The sequence below is a fragment of the Lepeophtheirus salmonis genome, chromosome 6 (genome assembly GCF_016086655.4).
Source record: "Lepeophtheirus salmonis chromosome 6, UVic_Lsal_1.4, whole genome shotgun sequence".
NCBI lineage: Eukaryota > Metazoa > Arthropoda > Copepoda > Siphonostomatoida > Caligidae > Lepeophtheirus > Lepeophtheirus salmonis.
This window is the reverse complement of record NC_052136.2, coordinates 34,901,275-34,912,471: the sequence shown is the minus strand read 5'-3', so window position 1 is coordinate 34,912,471 and position 11,197 is coordinate 34,901,275. Positions and strand designations below refer to the sequence as shown.

The following is an 11,197-nucleotide window of genomic DNA, read 5'->3' as shown; positions in this document are numbered from 1 at the left end:
ATACTAAACAGTACAACACCATACAAAAGAAATAAAAAGAAAGGTGCCTTAATAACGTATTGGCAACACCTTCAATGCAACTCTATGCCTCTTTGACTAATCACCAATGATGATCAAAATGCTATCCACCGGTATTCTAAAAAAATATTAAATTATTAACATGGTAATTGGAAGATTATTTGGAGAAGAGGAGATCAACTGTCATGAAATTTTATTAGATTAGCTGCCAGCTGCTCTGAGAGGGTTGGAAAGGAAGCAAACACAAATCCTACTCCTTATATCGTTAACTTCTGTTCACTTCAGTATAGTTATATGTTTACATGGAAAAAAATAATCAAGTCCTACATCATTTGTGTCCTAAAATGAAATTGCTCTCAACAAAGGCATGGGAAGAGTTCAAATATGGATCTTTGATATTACAATATTAAATAGCCACGTCCTTTAAATATTATTATTGCTAAATTGTTATAGCCAAGCATTAAATAAAAAAAATATTTTCATATGTATAAAATATATTGCGTATATACATTTTTTTAAGTGTATTCAATTTAAAACTTATTGTACCTATAATTCCAATTTTGCTTACTTTTCTTATAAAGATTTCTAACATGTTTTAAACAAAATATTATGCATGTAATAACTAAACAAATAAATTTCAAAACAATATCTAATTTTTTGACACTAAATAACATTCAAATTATTATATATTTGTTAGTTTTTTGTTTTTTTGCCGGATATGAAGGAGAAAAAGTCCAGATTTATGGCAACACTTTCAGAATTTTGTCATGTGGTATTTGGGATTTTGGGAGTCAAGCTTTCAGCAAATTCGAATTTAAACAGCATAATAGAAGTAGTATCCACGAAATAATTGGGAGCTTTATTCAAAGAATACTATTGAAGCAAGACTTGATGCTTTTAATTTTATATTGGATACGAACAAGATGCAAGTCTTTTGCTATGCCCACTCCAAATTGAAATTCCTACAAATCTTCTAAAATTCATCAAACTTTAAACTGGTAAAACCATTGCTTATTGCTACCCCCATCACAGAGTCAATTAAGTCCTAAATTTAGTATTACTGTCAAAGATCCAGAAAGAACTTTTAGGAAATGATTATGTTCTTGTTTTAGACGAAGATCCGGTACTGCAGTGTTGATAGGGTACTCATGGTCTCAACAAAATAAAAATTCCCTGTTTTAATTACTTCGAAAACATCAATACTCATTGTAAATACAAAATATAATTAAGGAAAAGAATAAATTTACAATATACAGTTCAGTGTTCAGGTCATGTCTGAGTCATCATACTCCGGATCTTTCTGGTTTCCAGTACTCATACTCTGGGGTGTTCAGGTTCTGAGTACAAGTAGTCATGCTCCGAGTATTCTACATGTAGTCTGAGGCAAAATTTTCCACAAGTCATTCTTTAATCTTTGACAACGTTAATATACTTTTTGACTCCATAGACTTTATGATGGCGTAGTGAGGATAAAAATAAATAAAAGTAGTTTAATACCCTGAATCATGTAACAACTTCAAAATTTATAATTGCTTTTGAACAATGCTTAATCTCACTCTAGAAGATAACTAATTGGTCCTAGATTTTTTTCATCTTTTTACCAAATTTAATGTTAATATCAATTAAAAAAACAAAAGCATTTATATAACGTACAATTTTTTTTATTTCCATTTGACACTGTCCAGCTGCAAATGAAAATGTCCCTGACAATTTTTTTTTCCATTACAATTCTTATTTTTTCAAAACGTAACTTTCTAGATATTTACATAGATCTGTACACTTAATTTTTGTTGTTCATTGTGTGGTGTTTTGCAGAAGTATTTAAAATGAAAAAATAAACTGATTACAAAAATATATTTTTAAACTATATGACTTAACATTTTTTTTGTTAGTAACGGAGAAACAGTTAAGTAATCTGCCTAGCTTTGCATTTAAATTACGTAAATCTGCAAGATATATATATATATATATTCCAAATGACATAGGGATTATTTGATTAATCAATTTAATTAATTCATACATTTTGCTATATTTCCAAGCAAGACATTCCTTTACATCTAATTTGCATATTTGTGCAAATTATATACATACATATAAATGTATATTAATAAATCAATTAATATTCAATAAAAATAATAGATTTGTATTTGAGTTTCACTCAAACTTGAAAATAAATCAAGTTTACTAAAGTTGCAGTTTTCTGAAAATAACAGACTCGAAATTTCACGAAATATTATTTGAATAAATCAACTCAACTCGAAATATTTGAGGATAGATTAATCTAATCTCCAGTTGTTTTTATAACTACCTTGTATTTAACTATCACATGGCCCATTGAAATGCTGGAACAGTCACGGAAAAAGGGCCCTTCTAAACTTGTTTGAGCAAAGATATAACATGCACCCGTTTTCTACCCCGCCTAGGAAGAATTAATGTAAGGAAGATTCATTTAATTTATCTTCATGTCTGTGTTGAGTGTCTCATGGCTAAATTTGTAAATCCTAAGGATTTTTTTAGCATACAAGGTTTTGTTGTTGTCGACTGTTTTGCTAACTTTAGAAGAGATATAGTGTAACCCCAAGTGTGTGTCCTCAAAATGATTGAAAGTAACATAAAAGAATTATAAATGTGACTTCTTATTGGACTTTGAATTGAATTTAAAATCGGCGAGGGAGTAAATCTCTCGCCTGATTGAGACAAAGTGGGACTTGTGTAAGTGTCATTCCTCTCATAGAGGGTACAGGTGTGCGCGTCTAAAACTAAACACTCCTTTAAATTTTACGCCATGAACATATTCGTGATTTTATTGATTTGAAGCCGGTTTATAGTTCGAGGCAAGGGTCTGGACTAGTTATAAACAAAACTCCAGCAAAATCTAAATAGTAACAGTGAGACAACACCCGATAATATGGAGAGACATCGAGTTGCAATTTTGGAACTTTCCGCGCGGGGAAAAACTCCCACTGAAATTGGCAAATGTTCTGAACTACAGCCGCACCACTGTCTACGGCGTGGTAGCCAAAGGGACTCCTGAGGCGACCACAATATCTAAGTCAATGCCTCGAAGGTCGGAAGAAATGGTTGCTTCCGTTAAAAAGTATGTCGAGGACAAGAGAGCCAAGATCACCGTCAGTGGCCTCTCCAAAGAGTTCAACACAGCAGACGGACCATGGACCAGCTAGATCTTGGCCTTAAGGTCTACAAGAGAACCCCTCGTCAAGCCCTCAAGCCTATAGACAAGGAAAAACGCATTGCAAGCCTGATTGATCGCTGCTTGTCTTCGCAGTATGTGGGTGTTTAAAGGGGATGCTGTCCGGAGTCCAATACAAGTCCAAGGGCCAGCTGAAGTCTGCCCTCAAGAATGCCTAAGCCAACCTTAACCAGAGCTTCATCGCCAAGTCATGCAATAAGTTCCGTTCCAGGGTGGAGTTGGTAGTGGAGAACCTGGGCGGCCATATTGAATAGACATGTGTCTAAGACTCTCATCTTTCATGTTAAATAAATTAATTCGTCGACCACTTTCAAAATTACAGAATGATTTAACTATTTTTAAAATTTCAGAGTGTTCAGTTTTAGACGCGCACACATGTAACAACTAATCTAATGAAACGTCAGCTGCTCTCCTCTCAATCCTTTTTTCAAATTGATAGGGGTATCAGGTCAATTTTTGTTGTGTTTTTTTCATACCGAAAGCTTTTATGATTTATAACCCTACTTATGACGTAGATTTATACTTAATACGTCACACAATAGGGGGTGCTTTTTTTTTTTTTTTTTTTTTGTAAGAAAATCGTATTTCTTTTATTCCTTGTCAATACATATATCTTGGTTTGAAGAAGCTATCAAATACTTATCTATTCCATCAAAGTTGTTACCGAACTTTTTCCACTGCTGAAGAAATGATATTGACGTGCACATGTAGAATTGGGAGTGTTCATGCTACCCGCATGAAAACTAGTTACAAATCGATTTTGATCTAATTTGGTTCTATAGTCACAGTAAGATGTTATTAAATTTTGAATGTCCATGTAGTACACAACGTTAAAAATACACAATCAACCATGATGTAGTCAAATTGGCTTAATTGCTGAACAACTTAGATTCTATCAATTCAATGAAAAAATATTATTATTAGCCTAAGGTCTTCAATCAAACTCGACTCGACTTAAAATTCAGTTATTCTAATTTGACCAAACTTGATGGTTATAACTCGAACCCAACAGTCTATACTACTCATATCCCCACACAGAAAAATATTGTTAAATCACTTAATATTCCATCAAAATGATAATAGTTATTCAACTCACGTTTGTGTATTATATTACATATTAAAAAAAAAAATCCTTGCACAAAGTATTTCTTAATGACTTATTTGCACAAAATACCTCTTTTTTCTGTTTTTAATCCCTATTTTAAATTTAAAAAATTTTTCCAACAACAAATATAATTATTATAACACAGTTAACTATTGTTTAATTAAATATATTTGTTTTCTAAAGAAAGAGAGATGAATCATTTATAACCTGTACACATAATGGTATTTATTCTTCGTAAGGTTTCTCTTCCGGGATTTCTCTGGCTCTAATTCTACAAAAAATTCCAATAAATAAAATAATTACCAGGATTTCTTGCATTTAATTTACTTTTTGTACTTCATTCAATGAAAAGTGGAATACGTATCAACGATTCACTTTCAATATACAAGTTTTGTCAATGCTATAGTGAATATATATCATTTGTGTTATAAATTCCAATCATTTAATCTGATAACTTTCTTTTAGTTGGTAATCTCATCAGTGTTTTTTATTTTCCCAAGCTGTTACCATTATTCATTGAATATGAAATAGAATATTTAAGTCAATGAACTAGTTTGTTACGACATTATGATCATATGATCAGCGACACCGAAGCGTATTTGTAAGTAGGGGCCAATTTATGTAATGGTGATGTCATAGTTACGTAACCTTAAGATTTTATTATAGAAATTTTACATTTGCTCTAAAAAAACGACAGAGAGTAACAATAAGCATTTCGTAGGGAGTATTAGTCCAAGTTCTTGTTGGACTCGGAGTAAAATTGAGGATTGATATCGGGGTAATTCCTGCCTTGAGGTTCTAGTATATAAGGAGTGGTATTTTTGTTAATCTCTATCCTCTTATATCTGCTTGTAGCTAACCGAATGAGAAGTCATGAAACCCAGAGGCTATCCTCCTAAATACTCTTCATATTGTCAGGGTTACCATGTCAATTTATTTCACATACTGAAAGTACAAAGAATAAAAAATTATAATTATTTTTTCAACTTCTAACCTATGAAAAGATATATTAATATTGTATCTTTCCCAATTAATTTAAAATGTGTTTTATCCCAATATTTTTTTATTTACTATTACTAATATCCCAGGATACCAAAATGAAAAAAAAAAAACCAAACCAATAGCTGTTTCCTAAGATATCGCTAAAGGAAAATTTCACGAAAAATTAGTAGGCTAAATATTTGAATTCCTTATACATAATTTTGAATACTACACCTCAAAATCGATCGAGTAATTATATATACTCTAGCAATATAGTTATTACGCCCAGTTAGATTCCACTCAAAATTATAACTGGGGACATACTTTCTTATTTATCAATTAAAAGTTTTTTGTATAATTTATCTGAAATGCAATTTATTTTCTTTATTAGGGTGGTTTTGAATTTTATTGACTTCTTGCATCTATTTATGTTGGAAAAGTAATAATGTCTTTAATTCTATAATTTTACATACACATATTTGTACCAATATTTGATACATCGCTCAAAAGGAGGGTAATATTAAAAAAAAAAAAAATAACACATAATCTTTTCTTTATAAAAAAATATAAAAATGTACAAATAAAAATTAAGAAAGTTTCCTTTATAACTCGACTAAGGATAACATTATCAAATTCTATTATTAATTTTAATAGCTTATAAAGAACTGTCTGGAGGTATGAATGTTTTCATCGAGGGAGACCAATTTATTGATTAGTATGTTTTGAAATATTTACTATTTGATTTTTTGTTATAATTTCGTGCTCGTCTTATTGAATTTTTTGATTGTGTTTAAGCTAAAGGGGTTCTTAATGTTAGTGTAACGCAAAAAATAAATATGAAAAGAACTTTGTAGGATGGATACTTATTATTCCAAGAAATCTACAAATAACCTTGTTATTAAAAATTTAAGAAGTTCAAGATAGGTAGGACGCAAACAGTTTCCCCTTTTGATTGAATCAAGTTAAAAAACCCACAAATTTGATGAAAATACTACTATGAAAGGGCATTGAAAATATCATATTTGACGTCATTTGAAGTAATAACATATTATTAATAGATAGTTCAGATACAATAGGTTACTATTGAAGTCAAAATGCACTTTAGTTTTTTAAGGCTATACATACTGCCTCACTCCGAGACATAAAATTACAATATACCCATACCATTAAAACTGTAATGTTGATGGACGTCTGAAAATGGTCAACTTGAATCTAAATATATCTTCTTCTCTTTTTGATTTTTAAAGTAGCCGTATCAGACTAAAAATGAAATGAGGGACTTGAAATTTTTCAGACAGTATTTTTTAAATACTCCAGTAGAAGTGGTGAAAAGTCAAGTCCTTGAATAGTTTTATTGAGTTCAATTCGAGTCCTCATAGAATAAAATGTACTCTAAAGGGTACTTATATAAATATATACATATATAATGGTTTCGTTCTAGACTGGCAACGTCCAGTCTATTTACAAATTAATCAAAACACACCTCAAAGAACAGAATGGATCATAGTCGCAAATCGAAGCGTCTTAGCCACTTCAAAGTAGAACATATTTTAACTAAAGTTATATGCACAATATACTCTGCAAGACCCAGGGGTCACTCTCTACCAGCTACACTTGTAAACTAGATGGGGGTGGAATATCGATCTTCTCCTGTTGGTAAAATTACCTCAAAATGATTAAACAAAAAAATAATATATATATAATTTGGATATTATTTGTAAGTGAGTTTGTAGGAAACCCGGTTTGAATAATCTCTTTTCCTTTCTAATGAGCTTCCCTTCTTTAGTTAATTATTTAGGTTATCTTGTCCAAGTTCTGTTTTTTATTGCTAAACAATGATTTATATTGATAAAATATGTTTAATGGGTATTTATGTTTTTTAAAATGTAAAATAAGAACATTGGTAATTTTGAAATAAATTTTGAGTCCAAGTTAAGTCACAAGTCTCTTTCGAATCCAGTATTGAGTCTTTTATTTTGTGGATCTACTCAAGTCTTCAAAATATACACTCCCACCTCTGCTCTTCACTAAAAAAAGGACATATTGCAGTCAAAATAATTTCTATTCCAAATCAAAACCGAAATAACTTCATAATATGACATTTTTTCATTTTTTTTTAATCAGTTTGATCGTGTAAACAAACCTTTTCAAAAATTCATATAAATATAAAATATTATTAAACCAAAAACTATAATATTAAATAAATATATTTCATACTTTTAAGAGATAATGAGTATTACTTGTACCTTCACAATTATTAGTACATTGTGAAGGATTTTAACTAATCTACAATAGTAAAAAAAAATACATTTTCATTATAGGTTTAAATTTCTTTCAGGCCTTTTTAATAATATATCTATACTCAAGAAGAATACTGCCTATTAGTGTTGTAAAAAATATAACTTGTCAGTATGTATAAAAATCCAAAAATTAACTTAGTAAACCTGACAATTTGAAAAAATTATGAAATATTATCGATAATTTTCATTACTTTTCTTGTTTCATAATAAAAAGCAGTAATGAGCCAATGGCGTACCTAGGATCTTAGCTTTGGGTTGAGGGGAAGGGGATTGAAAGTTTAGAAATGGCAGATATATTCTTAAGTATGGTGTATATATCAAAAAATTTGAGGGAGATGTCATGGCGGTTCAACACTGTTATCACATAATGAAATTACATGTAACAGTTCAACTATCAACTTTTAAATCGTTAACGACTTTCTCGAACGATATCCAACACTAATATCTACGGGGACTACGACTAAATCCGAACAAAACAAACTTTTACTCAAATGGGTCAACTATATATATATATTTAATAATCTGTGGATTGCGGGCTGCATTGCGGCCAAACTAATGTATAGGTGTGGCTCACTTACCATTCTCACTTCAAATAGTATTTTATGCAAAATAGTCGCAATATCATCAAAACGCGTAGAACGCTCATAATACGTAGAAGTATTGAAAAATATTTGATGTTATCTCGTATTTTCTGAGACACTAACAGAGTTGCAAGATTAATATTAAGTAGGATCCACAATTCCAATGTAAATTTTTATTAGATCTTTACTTGTTGCTGTAGTCATCCTGATATGATCAAATTTTATCACGTCCATTCAAATTTCTCACCTTTTTGGCTTACATTTTAGTATTAAAAAGACATAAGCACTTCAGTTGACGGTCATAAACTGCCACCAAAGCTACATATACTTTTACACGGCCCACTCAGTATAATACCAAAAAAATTCAATCCCTTGAGTTATGTGAATAACGAAGATTCTTGATGCTCTATGAAACAGTGGTGGTGGCCAATGGGATTATACTATAATGAAAGGGGTCATTGATGCTCGGGAAGCAGTGACGATGGGTAATGATCCTCTTCTTGAAACTCTGGTTCTTTTGCATACAAGTAGGTAGGGTGTATGATATAATTTCGAAAGAGCTCCTTGATGCTCAGGGAAGCGGTGGCGATGGGCAATAATCCACTTTTTGGACCAGTGGTTCTCTTACACAGCCCGTGGGCTGTTGTGTGTCGTACTGTATTGGAAGGGGTCCTTGATAATCATGATAGTAGTGGGGGTAGGCTTTGTTCCTTTTAGGGACCAGCTGTCTACCTCCACAACCTGTTGGCCGAGGTATATTTTGCAAAATATATTTGAGTTTCATGTGAAAATTTCTTATTAAACACTTCTTTGTTGAATGATTACAATATAAATTTCAATGAAAATAAACTACAGTATCTTTTTGCTTGTGATGAAATTGTATCATAATCAAATCCTTAACGATCAAATGACTTAGCAATAAACTGTTTAATAATCAAATTACCCAGAATCATTTAACCTGACTATGTGAATGAAGGTCAAATTCACTACTCTATTGGAAATTTTATAGTTTGCCCAGACATTTTGCACATTGCACGCGCATTTAAATAATACGCAATGATGAAAATCCAGTATAATATGGGCATGTAAAAAAAAGAAACCCAAAATAAACATGGTAACCCTGACAATTTGAAATATGTTTTGGAAGAGAGAAATAACAATGTTCATGACGTTTTATTAGAATAGTTACAATCAGCTGTGACAAGGGAGGAAGGAAAAACGATTATAAACAAGGAAATTTGCTGGAATTTCTCCTATGTTGATCGCCAATTCTACTCTGAGTCCAACAAGGACTTACAATTACAACTCTGCAACAAATCCTCAGGGTTACGCTCCGCCTTTTGTGTGTACATACGAATGCTCAAGCAGATTTTGAATATAATTGAATCTATTTAGGAAATGACGTGCACTGCTTAGGAATTAAATGATAATGACAAATGCTAAGGAAAAGAAAATTGATTCTTCAGATTACCAATTCCAAAAAAACAGAGACTAGCTAAAAAAATACACCTGATTCTGTCACTGTATATGATCATAAATACATTTATACGTACAAAGGTGTGGTAATCTGTCTTAATAGATGGAAATTTTTTTTTATGATTTTCAAGCTGATAAAATAGAAAAAAAAAAAGATTTCACTTATCGTATACAAAAAACGAATATATTACGGTTTAATTTAACTAACAATTGCTCCAAACCATGAGCACATTGTTGCTTTTCATTGATTGTAAGCTTGCACGGCACCCTCTTTATACATAGCTTTTGCATGTCCAAATATTCATGCACAATATGTCTAACAAACTCCTTTGATATCTGTAGATTCTCAGCTATGTCAATCCACTTCCCTTTACGATTTTTCAAATTTATTTAGTTGATTTTTTTATGTTTTCTTTGGTAAATGACTCTTTCGGACATTCACTATATGTATCGTCTTTGAAGCTCAATTTCCTGGTTTAAATCTAATAAAACATTTGTCAACGTTTGGTTTCACTGCTGCAGAGTCGAAATAATGCGTATCAAATCAAGAATTAGCTTTTCAGTTTTTTTCAACTAAATTAATTCTTTTTTTTTGCCATTTTTTTAACAATAGGAAAAGTTGCTTCACTTACAATGCCATATATCACGAACCAATTTCCAGAAAGCTGACACGGTTTGAAGGTTAATTATATCTAAAAATCATATGATTTAATTCTGATGCCACCATCTATTTTTCAACTTACGAACTTTTAATACCGCCCTAATATTTTACACATATATCTGCAAATATTAATGTATTTCTTAATACTTTCATGTACGCTATAAATTAATTATTAACTCATTGGATGACTCATAGTTTCATTTTTTTACGTAATATAGGTATTAACTTATGTTTACAAGCCATATTTTATATCTTTAATCCATTTTTCTTGTAAAATATAATGTCTCTTAAAAAATTGATAAGTACGATCTGATTATGAAAAAAAAAACCTTCAATAATGTCCTTTTTGTAATTACAGGTTTTAATTGATTGAAGTTATATTAGTACCGACACACCCAAATATATATTATTATTTGTTTAAAAGGATATAAAAAGATAATACATATTATTTGATCACGTAATAAGCCCGGGGAGTTGACCCTCGGCTAGCTCAGAATATAATTTCAACGCAACATATAGCTAAGTTAACAATTTGAGGGGTGATACAGCCCGCCACCCCCCTTTCCCACAAACACCGTGGATAGTCGTCACTAACGTCACAGATTACGCCATGATGGGAGTCTAGTTTTGATATATTTATTAAACTTACGTTATTGAAGTGGGATATTATACACTCCAAGATGTATTAGATAAATAATATAAATGTATTTATGTTTCTTTTTCCAATAATTTTTAGTATGCTCCTAAAAGAGCCAATCTGAGTATATGGAATTCATCATTGATCTTGAAAGTGACTTGTGAAGGGTCTATTCGTATTTTTTAATTAAGAGAAATATTGTTACTATGTTTTCCTTTTGATTTCTT

At 31.0% G+C, this 11,197-nt stretch overlaps 1 long non-coding RNA gene across 1 annotated transcript in view; it reads left to right on the top strand.

The window, feature by feature from the left end:
• LOC121120651 (uncharacterized) overlaps positions 1-665 on the top strand; it is a 31,808-nt gene extending 31,143 nt beyond the window's left edge. Inside the window, exon 8 of the long non-coding RNA XR_011780655.1 lies at positions 12-665. This is a non-coding gene — a long non-coding RNA (uncharacterized lncRNA). The remainder of the gene's footprint in view (positions 1-11) is intronic.
• Positions 666-11,197: the final 10,532 nt, after the last annotated feature.